The sequence below is a fragment of the Nesoenas mayeri genome, assembly GCF_963082525.1.
Source record: "Nesoenas mayeri genome assembly, chromosome: 4".
Lineage (NCBI taxonomy): Eukaryota > Metazoa > Chordata > Aves > Columbiformes > Columbidae > Nesoenas > Nesoenas mayeri.
Window position 1 is genome coordinate 4,070,770 of NC_137540.1, and position 14,095 is coordinate 4,084,864.

Below are 14,095 nucleotides of genomic sequence, written 5' to 3' on the forward strand. Positions count from 1 at the left end.
CTTGTTTGCATGTACTCATCACCTTCAAACAGTATATTTTCAGGGCTGAAAGCTTTCCTGCATAGTTTGCAATTATCATCTAGCTTGTAATTAAAAGTAGTGATTTTTTTTTTTGTCATTTTGGGGAAAATTCTAAACAATTTATAAGCAAATTTTAAAAGAACAACACAGACCACTCTTAAGAATTAAAATCTAAGGGATATATGCCTTTTGGGACATCATTGTGAAGTCTCTCAGTCTGACAAGATGCAGAGGCTGCAGCTCCCAACCTTCTGCTGGGACAGAATTGGGTTAAACTGCAGTTTGCATAGAAAGAACCGTGGGAACAAGCATTGTATATCAGCTGGTTTAGGATATTTACCTTGTCAAGAAGGAAGATGAAACTTGCGTGTTATTGCATAGCAGAATGTTGTATGGCTTTTTCATTAGGAACAGCTAAGCTAGTTTCATTTATAACTTTTTAAAATCTGTTTTTAATGCTAAGGGAACTCTATCAGCACAGGACACCATGGGAGCAGCTGCCATGGAGAAACTAAAGCCCATAGCTGACCCAGGAGTAAATGGGTTGCCAGAGTGCTCTGATCAATCTTGAACTTAAAACTAGCTGCTTGTAGATCCAGAAAACAATTTCTTAGCTTGGAAAAGGACTAGGAAATTCAAGTCTCTGTATTTTGAGAGTTTTTGAAGGGCTTATCATTCAGAAAGATGCTTGAGGTCCAGATTTCCTTCTAGAATGGGATGAATTTGCAGGCAGCTACGACAGTTTATGTCCCATAATCACATGCAAACAGACAGTAGCAAAACAAAGAAATGTTATTTAAGTATAAAAATATAAGATTTCAATCCAGGAGTACAAAAGCAGATTACATAAAATGTTAGTTTTCAATGACAACTTAATTTAACGTGCTGACACCTTTAAAAACGCAGCACTAAGTAATAACAACATATACAGAAACATTGTTATGTTCTGTTTCTAGGTCTTTAATAGCCTTTCATTCAAGCTTTGCAGATTTTGCTAGATTAATCTCTATTTTTCCACTGCTCAGCCCTGTTTTATTTTCTGTAGTAGATCGCTCTTTGGATCCTAATCATATATGTTAAGGCTTTGAAGACTGGAGTAGCTATTTTTAATGAAGTCCACAACCAAGAGCTGAAAGAGAATGTCAAATCAAAGATCTTTCTATTCAAATCCTTTCCAAAACTCTGTTTTGTTGAATTACCCTCAAGTGATTTAAAATAACAATCAATATAGTCTATATTTTTACAGTTTTATTCCCTTTAGTATCTTATTACATGTCAGGACCTCCAAGCTTTTATGCACGTGTGGAAGTAAAGTACTAAAGTACTCCAGTAAGAATGAAAAAGTTACTCACAGAGAATTAGTGACAGAATAAGGCCCTTATACATCATCTCAGTGCTTATCCTACGGACATTTAAGATATAAATTAATCCCATCGATTTACAGGTTTTATACTTGAGATTCAGCTAAAAGATGTTGAGGGATAGGAACAAGGAGGGAGCATTATTAAACCACTTCTTAGAACTGAAATAGCATTTTTGTCTCACTGTATAATTCTCGCATCCCAGACCATTGATCCTCTAGCTGGGATTCCGGTGGAGCATTCAGTATTGTTTTACCTGAGGCTTTTAACTCAATATCGCGCAGAAGTGGATCAGCTAAATTAGCTCTGCCAGCCTTGCAATGTTTGGAATCCTCTCTGCTGTGGCTATGACTATGATTCTTTTAGTATCTGCTTAGCATTGAAGGCTATAGACTGGGCCATGCAATGTAGTGCTCTGTGGTTATGATGTATACAACTTTGCCAGATAGACACACAAAAAATAAAGTCATTAAGGACATCAGAGATCACCTAATACAGCCTCCTGTGCCAAGCTGGGCTAACTTGGAAGCTAGATCAAGTCATTTAAATGGGTTTTTTTAATTGGAGGAGAGTTGGTTTTTTTGGCAAACGAATTGTGGTTTTCCGAGGCAAATTTGAATATAAATTACAGTGTAGAATTTATTTTTATCTATTAAATACACAAATTTTAGCACGGTAACTAGAGAATAAATCTCTAACTGATCTTGGCACTAAAAAGTATATGCTCAATGTATACTGAGAGTAGTACCCATCTGTTGCTGAAATCTCATTGCTCAGAGTGGTTCTTGAGATTTGTTTCCCCTGTGAAGGTTTTTGTCATTGAACATTTCTTTAATGTGCTGTCTACTGTGACTTCAACCCGCTGTACCTACTCCCATTCCCTTGTCTCTGAGCTCATTCTTACTGTCTTTGTAGTTTTAGAACCATTAGGCACTAGGTTTTCACCTTCACTTTGTATTTGCCTAATAAGGAACTCAGAGCAGCAGTAGACTGAACAATCCTAAATGTTAGAAAAAATATATAAACCCAAGCAACAACCCAAAGCAAAACCTCAGCAGTTGACTTTCAAGGTTAAGTTCCAAGTTTACATGCAAGTAAACTTGTTAGAACCCAGCCATCTGTGTACTATTAGGTGCATATTTGACAACAACCACAAAAAAGGTAAATAAAAAAGCTGTCAAATGACTCTTGAACATTCAAATGGCTCAAAGAATCTTTGTGTGGTAATGTTGGCACAGCTCCTAAGTGACCAGATGGAATTTTATTAACACTCAACAGGACAAGGGCTGAGATTTTGTTTCTTAACTTACTATATTTGAAACACTTGTAGAGAATGTGTCGGAAAGCTTGATATTTTTTTCCTACTACACAAAATTACACATATACCTTCCCTTAATGCGAAGATGTTGAGTGCTTCAGAGCTTGGTATTTCTGTAAGGTGGGTAAGAAAATAGAGATGAGATGTGTGGTAATTGAAATATCACAACTTTTAGTGAATTTAAAAAGGTGTTTATATATACACAATTAGTGGTCATATTAAAAAAAGAATTTAGAAACAGGCTTTTTAATAAACAGACTTAAAGATGGTATTTTTATAAGAGAGAACAGAAAATATCTAAATATTGAAATAACCTTGATTTCCGACAACAACCACCACTGACAGTAGTGATGTCAGATTTCCTTGTAAGGACTCTGGAAAACATAAAAACCATGTGAATTTATGTGAATCCTTTTCTGGCATCGTCAGGGGTTTATTGTCAGAAAGACATATCTGAAAGCTGAAAATCCCCATTGTCTCTGGTAAATTGCAGGATGACTTTCAAACAAGACAGTAAGAAGTGAAGAAACACAATCTGTACTACACTGTGGACTCAGTGTTTGCCCTGTGACTTCCAAGTCCTTCCTTTCCATATTCGAGGTATTCAGGGAACTCCGGATAGCTGGAAATGTGCTGTGTTACTCATTCATATTTCATGACACCGGACTTACCTGAGGCTTCACCAAGAACACTGGTGTGATGTACAATTGGAGTTAGTACTAATCTTAAGCCTGGGTATCTTATTCAGGCAAAATTCTCATTGTTGCTGGTGAAAGATGAGCCTGAGGGCTTTGTACAGATTCACACCCCATCTTTATTCAGTAACTCAAACTGATAGCCTAAGTATAGTTTTGACAGGTATTGCACTGTGGACTTATACTGTATAATTTATATGTACTTACTTGCGTAGTGTGGGCCAAAGACCAGATCCACGCCTTGTTCAAGTCAATGAGAGTTTTTCTCAGCTTCTACCTCAGTACCGTTGCCAGTCCTGGAACTTTGTATCTTCAGCCTTGTATTGCCTGATTTTAGTTAATTCATTTATTTCTTTTATTTTTACTAAAGCCTGTTTATACCTTTCATGTAGGAGAAGATGATAGCTCCAGTATTGTTACAAGAGGAAAAAGTCATTTTAACTTGTTTCTTGAAAATGCCAACAGTAGATTCACCTCGTTATATAGATTAGGAATGTCTACTTCAGATCTAAATCATTTTCCTGCATTACAGAATCCTGTAAATGTCCATTTGGACTAGCTTCTGTTATTACATATGTGTTATTTTGTTGCTTAATGAGCCATATTTCATAGAGACTTGGAAAAAGTATAGAGAATTGTTAGCCCTATTAAATTACGCAAGGAAAAAAAAAAGTCAGTGTTTAATATTGTAATATCTATCTATTAAATCTATATTTGTTCTAATATAGTAAGGGAAGTAATTTAAAGGAAAATTCAAAAACATTTTAGGAAAGCGTTTTACTTGTTTGTGTAAGGTCTAGATTAGCATTTGCTATCTGTAGTCACTTGAATCGCATTAGGATCAAGACTTTCAAAGTAGGTATGGTCAGAAAAGGTTCTATGCGGTAGCACAGGCAAAGATCATCCCACAGAAAAGCTCAAGCTGAAAGAGCTAACAGGTTTAAATGTGCTGTTTCTAGAGTGTGCTATTTCTGTACATGAATTTTCTTCTGTTTGTTTTCCATCACCTCTTCTCTGTTCTTGCTGTTTTGACTTGACAAAGTGTCTCCTGCTTGCTAGATTAAAATGCCTCAGGCAGAAACATCTGGAGGGGCAGAAGAGGAAGGGAGAGAAAGAAAACAGAAGAACATAATAAATCAGTGAACACAAATGGAAAAGAGAGCCAGTGAAGAGATGCAAGCCCTGTTAGTTGTATGTGTGTGTAAATGCGTGCAAACACCCATAGCTTTGCTTTTCTATAGGGAACGATAACACTGATTATTGTTAAGGTTACCCCTTTATTTACAAGATCCTGTTTCAGTCATTTACTGACTCTTCAGGAATAGCTATATTCTATGCCAAGTGTTTGCTTCAGGCTGTCCATTTTCATTTACCTGGTGGGGTTTTATTTTAGCATTAGCAAGAAACAGGTTTGGACTATCGTCTGAACTATCAGTAGTCATTTAAGAGACTATTTTGGTCCTGTTGTTTTTCCTCACAAAACTGTTTTCATTCTGTGCATAGGATGGGTGTTGATCCAGGATAATCTGGTGACAGAGACCTGTTGCCTCAAGGACCCTGCCTCTGATTTTCAGTACTTGGAAGCCATGGCAGAAATGAAGGAGGGGTGGACATGTGTAGAGAAGAGTTGGTCAGACAGTTAATAGTTGAATGTTCCCACAAAGACCTGGATCATCCTCTCCCCACTGACACACGGTTTCTATAGGAAAATATGGTAGGCAGTTTTTTATTCATAAACCAAATATATCCCTGGTAATCTCTTATCGTAGCTCATGCTTTCTTGATACCTACCCATGGTTTGTTGCAGTCTGCTTTATGAAAGTGCTAAGGATAATTCATAACTGCATCTGAAGACTCCAAAGGAATATAGAATCTCTGGAACCTGAAAATCAGGAGCTCTCTCATGTTGGAACCCCCAAATTCCCATACAAATACTTTTGACCTTAAATCTTCCAAGTTTCAGTTCTCTCTTTCACTCACATAGTATATTGGTTCCATCTTACCTTATAAATACCTTGTGAAAACAAGCACATTCATATCTTTGAAACACTATGACATAAAGTAATGATACTAACTTTATAATTACCAATGAGAAAGGAAGTAATCCTTCAGAACATGATTTTTTAATAGTATCTGGTAAATAAGACTAGAACCACATGCCAAGAAGGAGGATAAGGAAAGACATTAAGTAGCTGCTATTTGACAGAACATTTGTCCTGAAAGAGATAAGGGTCCCTTGGACAAAACAATATTCATCATGTGTATATCTTGTATATCATGTGTATGGCATATATTTTATACAGTCAAATATGTGTAGGTTGGTTGAATTCTGGAACTTTCTATGCTTTTAATACCTGACTGTGCAACCTAATATCGCTCTAACAATTTTTTGTTTGGAGTACTGTATGTATATACTGTGTGTGTGTGTGTGTTTATATGTACCTATCTCTAAGATAATGGAATTATGGAGACCTTATAATATGGAATACACGCAACTTTTGCACAGATACATATTTTAGTTGTTTGGGGAATACATAAGTAATAGCATTTGTTTAAATCTAACCAGCTTAGGGGAACCATGACAAGTGTGTGCATAACTGTGGGAAAAAAAATGGAACTTGAAAAAACTGAAAGATGAGCAAAATACTAAAGAAAACAATGAGATTGTCTTAAAAAGTCATTATTTTGTAAAGGATAAGCCTTTGGGTTGTTTCTGTTAACTCCTGTAATAGCTAGTTTATATTTTCAAGTTTGTTTGTTTGTATATTGAGGTATTTGAGACTCCCTGCAAGTTGTGTCTTTGGAGAAATACCAGCTAGTACATGAAAATATCGTGACAGTTGACAGCCTGGGAATTGCATAATTTTAACTGTGATTGGGATCTGGTGTGGGAGGCTACCAAACCAAACACTTCATTCCCATAGTTTGGGCTAAATTCATATACACCATGATGCACAGGTCATTTGTCTCCTGCATTAGCTATAGTCTTAGGATATAAAAAAGTTGAGTCTTAACAGGACTCACTATTTGAAGGCTTAGATTGTGATATACATTTTATAATTTTCTTTTGGTTTTACATCTGTCTATACCTAAGTTGTTATGGCTGATGATGGTGTGGTCTCCTCACCAGGGAGCAACAAAGGGCAACAAAGATGCTGAAGGGAGTGGAGCATCTCCCGTGTGAGGAAAGGCTGAGGGAGCTGGGGCTCTGGAGCTGGACAAGAGGACACTGAGGGGTGACCTCATTAATGTTTACAGATATATAAAGGGTGAGTGTCAGGAGGATGGAGCCAGGCTTTTCTCGGTGACAACCAATGGTAGGACAAGGGGTAATGGGTACAAACCGGAACACAAAAGGTTCCACTTAAATTTGAGAAGAAACTTCTTCATGGTGAGGGTGTCAGAGCCTGGCCCAGGCTGCCCAGGGGGGTTGTGGAGTCTCCTTCTGTGCAGACATTCCAGCTCGCCTGGACACCTTCCTGTGTAACCTCGTCTGGGTGTTCCTGCTCCATGGGGGGATTGCACTGGATGAGCTTTCTCGGTCCCTTCCAGCCCCTGACATTCGGGGATTCTGTGAGATGAGTTGGTACTTGTTTCATGTGAATACAGTAGGAACGTTAGAAAAATTGCTAGTTCTGTACTACATTACCTGCACAGATTTCCTTGGAAGAGGCTTAGAAACTACACATAACCTAAGGATGCAGAAAAGAACTACACAAGCTCCCAAGATGCTAAAGTTAGGCGTTTGACTATCTTGCAGCTTTTTTTTCTGTGTTATTGCTGACAGTAACTGAAATATCAAAGGACATTTCTGGTTTGTAAGGACACGGGGCAGGTGCCCTGCCCTGCATTAGCTTTTTTCCCCCAGATGGGAAAATTGCTGCAATAAACTTTGATTTTCCTCTGTATTCAAAATTCTGATGCTGCTTTCCAAAAATGCAGATAGCTGAGTGATAATCTGGAGAAATCACTTTAGAAAGTTTTTTAAAGACAAGGTTTAAATGCAAAGGAAAAGAGTAAAATTTAATCATTAGGGCAAATCTGAAGAAACCAACTGATGTGCATGGATTTATGCAATTATATACTCATAAAAAGAGCCATATGAACATGTGAGAATTAAACCAGAGGACACGGAGGAAAAGTATAAGTTACTTAGGGTAGAGACAATAAGATATTTTTATTACATTCAGCACCCAAATGATTTTTCTCTGAAATTTGCCTGATCTTGCTACAGCACATCACTTAGGATAAAACAGTCCTCCTACCTTCTTTATTATCAGTTTTATAATGCAGCGTTGAATAAAGCCAGTGAAGTGGTTTGATTTTGATTGCAGGCGATGTTGTGTTTTTCTTGCTTACTAAGGATCCGGTGAGAATTTAAAAGGCTTCTGTCTATCAGAAGTCCCAATTAATATTTTCTGTTGTGCTCTGCATGTCTCCTGGGTTTTCATAATGTGGCTCAGTGAATATCAGGTATCTGAAGATAAGAAACTATATGAAAATAAAATGTATAGTTATCTGTCAGATACATGTAAACCTTTACAAATTGGTAGCCATCTTGCATGTGATTTTATCTACTTCTCTAGTAATACAGTACCAGAAAAGGTCTTTCCATAAACTGAGAACTACATGTCGTCATCTTTAGTTGAAATAATTATGATGCTTTTTCTATCATTAGCTGATTTTTAGGTTAAATTCATCCAGTACAGATTCTCTTTATCAAACAATATATTTCTTTTCTATTTTTGAAAAAGATCTATTTAATCTTTTAGGACCTTTTAGGGCTTTTTGTGAATCAGTAAAAGTTGTTACGTCGATTTCACTGAACTTTGATCAGTTCCCTTGAACCTCAAGATAATTCCAGACCTCCAGTGGTTACTTATGAAATATAAAGATACCTAAATCTCTACCACATTGTTCTAGAGAAGAGACAAAAATCTTTCAAGGTTCTTCACAATCTTCTGAAATGTCATTATTTTAGTCCAGCCTTTGCAACTCAGTGTTTAAGTAATAGGGAAAGCATCATTAGCATGCAGAAACCAATTTCAACAGCTACAGATGAACCTACCTTGCAATAGCGTAAATATGTTTGTATTAATATGTATTGTTTGTCTGTGACTACACTAAAAATGATATACAAGAATTATTTTCAAAGATTTCCAGTTCCCCCCAAGGTAAAAAACAAAATCAAATTGGACACAAACAAACCACCAGATCAAAACAGAAAACAAGGGAAAATCATTTTAGCTGATATCTTTTTATCTTTAAGGTTGATCTTTTTAATTCTACTTATGGACATGTTATTGAGGGAGTTCAGAAGTAGTAATAACCAAAGAAATAAAGCTCCCCCCCCCCCCAAATTACCACCAAAACCAACCAAAACCCCACACCATTCTTTCTGCTTAAAATTAACCAGAATTCTACAGCAAAATGAAAATTTGGCATTGGCAAGAGATTTCAAGCCAACTGAATGCTGGCTGGTGCTGCTTTGTTTAGGTTTCTATCCCGATTTTAAATACAAACTAAGTAGTTGTTAGCGTGTATAGATTGATCTGATAATTACCAACAATAATGAGGTGGCTTACTGCTCAGGTGGCAATGAGTCACAGTGCATCAGTATTTTCAGGTAGCAAAAATGAAGCTACATGAGAGATCGAGGTGTCAAAAGAACAGATGCTGAAGCAAATGGGTAAGCGAAAGAGTAACAAGTGTCTAAGAGCAGATGGTATAGATCTAAGATTCAAAGAGTGTTTAAGAATGAAGCAGCTGAACAGTGGACAGAAATAGGCACTTTCTTTAAAATTAGTTACTATGCTAGAAAAGTAGAGCAAATGCACCTAAGTTAAAAACAGGTTGCAGTAGAAGCCCTGAAGTTAATGATCTATCAAGTATTTCTGTAGAACTAGTAAAACCAGCTGAGAAAAAAGAAGTAGTTAACCCACCTCAATGACCATGTTAAGACAGAAACAAAAAAGCAGGATTTCTGTTAAAAACAAACCAAACAAACCAACGTCTGGATTCGTGGATTTAAGTGTTAATGTGGTTTGGGGCCAGGATCAGCATCAGGACCTGTTCAGCACCAAAGATGCAGTTGTTAACACAGGAATTACCTCACTGGCTATGGAGGAACCACAGAACGCCAAATCTTTTCCAGCTTGCTGGGCAGGGGCAGGAGCTGGACCAGTGCAGGGTGATGTTCTCCCAGCTTCCAGTTATCTGACATTCTGGAACTTCCAAATCCAGACATTTTATGCATATCATGGTATTACTAGCCATGCATGGACTTTAGTCTCCTCATATTTTTTTTTCCTAATTGAATAAATTAATCTCTTTATAGTTCCAGCTTCTTAACAGTTCCACAGTTTAATTCCATGTGAAATATATAATATATAATATAGATAATACATTGTTCTCTTTAAGTTTGTTGCTTGATAATTTTGATATTCTAGTTGTTGTGTTAGGAGAAACAGTAAATATTAGCTTTCTTTTCATTACTTTAGTCCTATTCTTGATGCCGAACACCTAGATAATTTTTTACCCTGTCATCTTTTTTTCAGAATAGAGTCCTTGCCTATTTAATATCTTGAGGAACAGTTGTTCCTTACCTTTGCTCAGCCTTATCTGTGCCTTTTTAGTTCTGCAGCATGAGGTTCCTAGAGTTGTATAAGAATAAACTTTCCAGACAAAAGCTATCCATCTAAATATTCAGCTAAAACATTCCAAATGTTGTTTTTTAAAGGTCAGTCTTAGAAGATGGCTTTTCTGTGCACCTTGACTTTTTCTGGGGTTTGAAGATGTGGTGAACTCAAGGCGAAATTAGCAAGTTGATTTTGTCCACAGAAACGACATCCCTAAATGTGCTTTTGGGTACCATGTAAAACTTTTTGCAGCCTGGTCAGCATTGCAGTGGCCCTGACCCTAAGCAAGGTTGATCGACTACCAAGTTCTAATGAGATGAAAGAACAGTTCTGTGTAAAAAACAAATTAGTGATTGAAAATAGGAATAAATCACAGAAAAGCTTTCAGAAAAAAGGGTACGGTGAAATGAAATTGAAGGTTTAAGCATTCAGTTATGTTAGTTTCTGACTATTTTTCTCTGTAAAAATGCCGCACAAGAGATAAGGGAAATTTGCAAGAGATGGTAGTAATGCGGTGCCACCAAAAGGAGCACAAGCTATTGTAGTGTTTAAATCACCACATTTTGGTGAGTGTTTGTGCAGGAGCAGTTATCAGGAGAAACCAAAATGCAACAGTAGGTGGAATGGGTGAGGCAGGTCTGACAATTCCTGATTTATCAGTTTGTGTCATTAGGATATATGGGATTCGGTTCTGTGGCATTCAGGGCTTTTTGTCCAGATAAGAGAACTAATTCTTCTGAAAGCAATCCGGTAAGCCAGGTCTAAGTATGATCGACTCTCTGTGCCTGGGGTCATCAACAAAATAGTTCATACTTCTGTTAAACTTGTGATTCGATGCCTTATGAACTAATGACCTGATACCAGATTGCTGAGCAGTTGTGCCTTAGGGAACGTTACTAGCCTTATTTTTACCTTTACCATCCTGATCTTGCCCCCTTTGATCTCCCTTTGTGTGAACTTGCATATGACCTTGCATATTGACAAAATCTACTTATTCACATTTCCTTGACACTCAACATTCCTTGTATTGTTTATATCCTGTGCGTTTTTATCTCTGAGAATCTGATCAGCCTATGCAGTAACAAGCCTACTGGAAACAGCTTCTATAGAAAGAGAAAAAGAGATAGAAAGATAAGCAGGAGATGATCACAAGAAAACAACGGGGTTTTTGTACATGGAAGACAAGCATCTGCAGCTTCTTCCCTAAATGACAGTTCAGGGCAGCTGTGAAGCTGCAGAAGTCAGGACGCCTCGTGTGATTTTATGGTGAAAGGCTGCTGGAACACTACAGCCCTTCCTCTCTATCCCTGTCTGTGTCAGCTCAGACTGTAGTGGTTTGTTCTTTTCAGAGCAGCAAAAGAAAACAAACAGCAACAAACCCTCTGAACCTGTTTAAGATGTATTTGCGTATGTCCAAGATCCTCAGGTTTCAGAAGTAAATGTATCTTTCAGGCTGTTGACCCTATTTAGAACAGAGACCGACTTTGACAGAAAGAATCAAAGTGGGCAAATAAAGTCTTTCCTGAAGGATTGTTTTTCCTCTGTGTTTCCACAGTATTCCTATGTATGTCTTCTTCATTTGCACAGAAGGAGTAAGTCTCAAGCTGCAAGAATTTTAGAGTTGTAGGCTTGTTAGAAAATCGAGGATTATTGTAATTATTTTAGAAACACGTTATGCATATGGTTTAAATTTCTTATAGTATCCAATCTTACCTAGTGAAGTGGCAAATTGGGATACATTGTAAAATGCCGTATGAAATTATGTTAAAAGTATCATGGCACACCATTAGTTGTGTGTCTAGAATTGAAGTTAAATGCCCATGTATGTCTGTGGCAGAGGCATGAAAATTGAGCTGTTTGTCCTAGGGAATGAAATATTTGGATAGTTACATTTTAAAGATTTCCACAAACTGTATCATTCTGTATATTGCATGTAACTGTATAGTATTTAAATAGTGGGCTTTCCACAGAAAAATTAGCATGGAATTGAGCAGAAAGGGGAGGTAGGAAAAAAGCCTAGGGAGACCTTGCTAAGTCTATTGCAGGTTCTGATGTTGCATGGAGTAGAAGAAATTACAAGTATTTGAGGTAAAGCACTCATCTCTTTGCACACTAAAGTGAAATAATAAGTGGGAACTTGTGATTTATTTGGCACATGCAAGACAGAAGAGGCTATAAGAGAGAAATAAGAGTCTGGATGTGCTCTCTGATAACAACAACCTGTCTCCATAGCCTGCAAAATGTGGTATGAAGGTGGATTTTTTTACCTATGCATATTCTTCCTCCCCAGATTATGGAAACCCCTATTATATATATAGATTTAGTCTTCTCAATATAAATGCTTGCCACAGCTTCAGAGCTAAGTGTGTGAGTATACAGGAGAATGAGATGCCTGTAGAATGGAAGAGAATTAGTGCTATATTAGCAGAAAAACTAAAGAGAGTAATATGAGCGGGAGGTGGGCGAGGAAAGTATAAGAGGAGATGGGATGTGGAATGTTAAACTGTAGTACTGGGGCTGGTCTTTGGGTCCCCTGCATCTGTGTCTTTTGACAAATTCCAGTTATATTTCCTGAAGAATTTATGTAAGCAATGAGGCTTTGCAGTGCATGTCCAGCTCTACTGTTCGCTTAGTGTCATTTAATGCATGTGCTGCAGGAAGCCCGCTAGACAGTAGCATCAGTCAGTACAAGCGAATATGATAAATCTGGGCTTTTTATCTCAGTAGCTTTTTCCAGGTGGTGTCAGTTTAGCATAGAGAGGTGCTAGGGAGGCAGGTTTGAGATCTCAAGGAGCACAAGCAAGTGCAGCTGCCCCAAAAGCTGCTGGCTCTGCCTTTTGGAGTAATGAAATTCTGGCTATGGTGTAGATAAGAACACGTTCCTTACTAAACAGACAAACCAACTGCCTGATAAACAGTTTCATGATCAGTTTCATACCTAAATACTGAGCACTTCAAAAATCAAGCATCTTACCCATATATGTATGGGATATCGGGCTACAAAAGTGGAGGTGGGACAAAAGCCACAGCTTCGGCTGAGGAGCAGAGCAGCTCCAAGAGGAGTTAGATTCCACCCTCTTCACAGGATTCCTGCTGTGTCTCTACAGGATGGCCAGTGCCTCCGAGACAAATAAAGGGTAATTCTTGCCATCCCTCCTGTCCTTTGCACCATCCCATATGTGGGCAAGTGAAAAGGAGGCAAAGCACAGCAGCTGCAAGGTCGCTATGCATCCGTGTGAAGCTCCGAGGCTCAGGAGATACCACTGATGCACTGCAAAGGAACCGTACATATGGTTCTCTAGGGCTTGGGTCAAGGCTTTTTGATTAGTCACCGGGGAACAAGAGACAGCTAGACACCATTTAACAGTATTTGTTTTGAGTAACACTTTCTGCTTATTGAGAGTTGGCATGGAAACTAAATCAGCACTTGTATTTTAAGAGGATGGTCCATTCAGAGTGAGGTTCGTCAGCAGCACGAACCCAAAGACACTCGGGCTGCAGCTGCCAACACTTATACCTTGCTCTGAATACACAGAACACTCAAAATGTTAACAGTCATATTTACCCCAACTTTTACGGGGAGAAATGTGCATCTGTTAGAGAGTTATGTGATTTGGGTGTTGGGGTTTTTAAAAAATGTTTATTTTAAAGAGCAAAGAGTTATTTAATTATCTGAAATCCACATCAGAACTTTCGTATTTCTAGAACATGCCTCATTGTTGTTATGGATCAAGAGTTAACACAGTTCATATAAACAATGGTGCTTACTTTCGTATTTCTAGAAGATGCCTTATTGTTGTTATGGATCAAGAGTTAACACAGTTCATATAAACAACGGTGCTTGTAACTTTGTGGGGGAAAATGGCATAATACTTAAAAGGCTATAATCTTAGCACTAGGGATCTGCGAATGTGCAGCCAAGATGGAAGCCTGCACAGCATGCAGAAAATGGCATTTTCAATTATTTTCCCTTTATTGATGAAAAAAAAATCAAGATGTACTTATTTCCATCATATTTTTTCCCCACAAACAAAGATAGAAGCAAAGAAATGGCTGCTGGTT

General features: G+C 37.8%; 1 protein-coding gene across 1 annotated transcript in view; it reads left to right on the top strand.

Annotated features, from left to right (window-relative positions):
• Positions 1–14,095, top strand: part of RAP1GDS1 (Rap1 GTPase-GDP dissociation stimulator 1) — a gene marked incomplete at its 3' end in the record, with an annotated part of 81,960 nt that overhangs the window by 16,110 nt on the left and 51,755 nt on the right. The window lies entirely within an intron of this gene.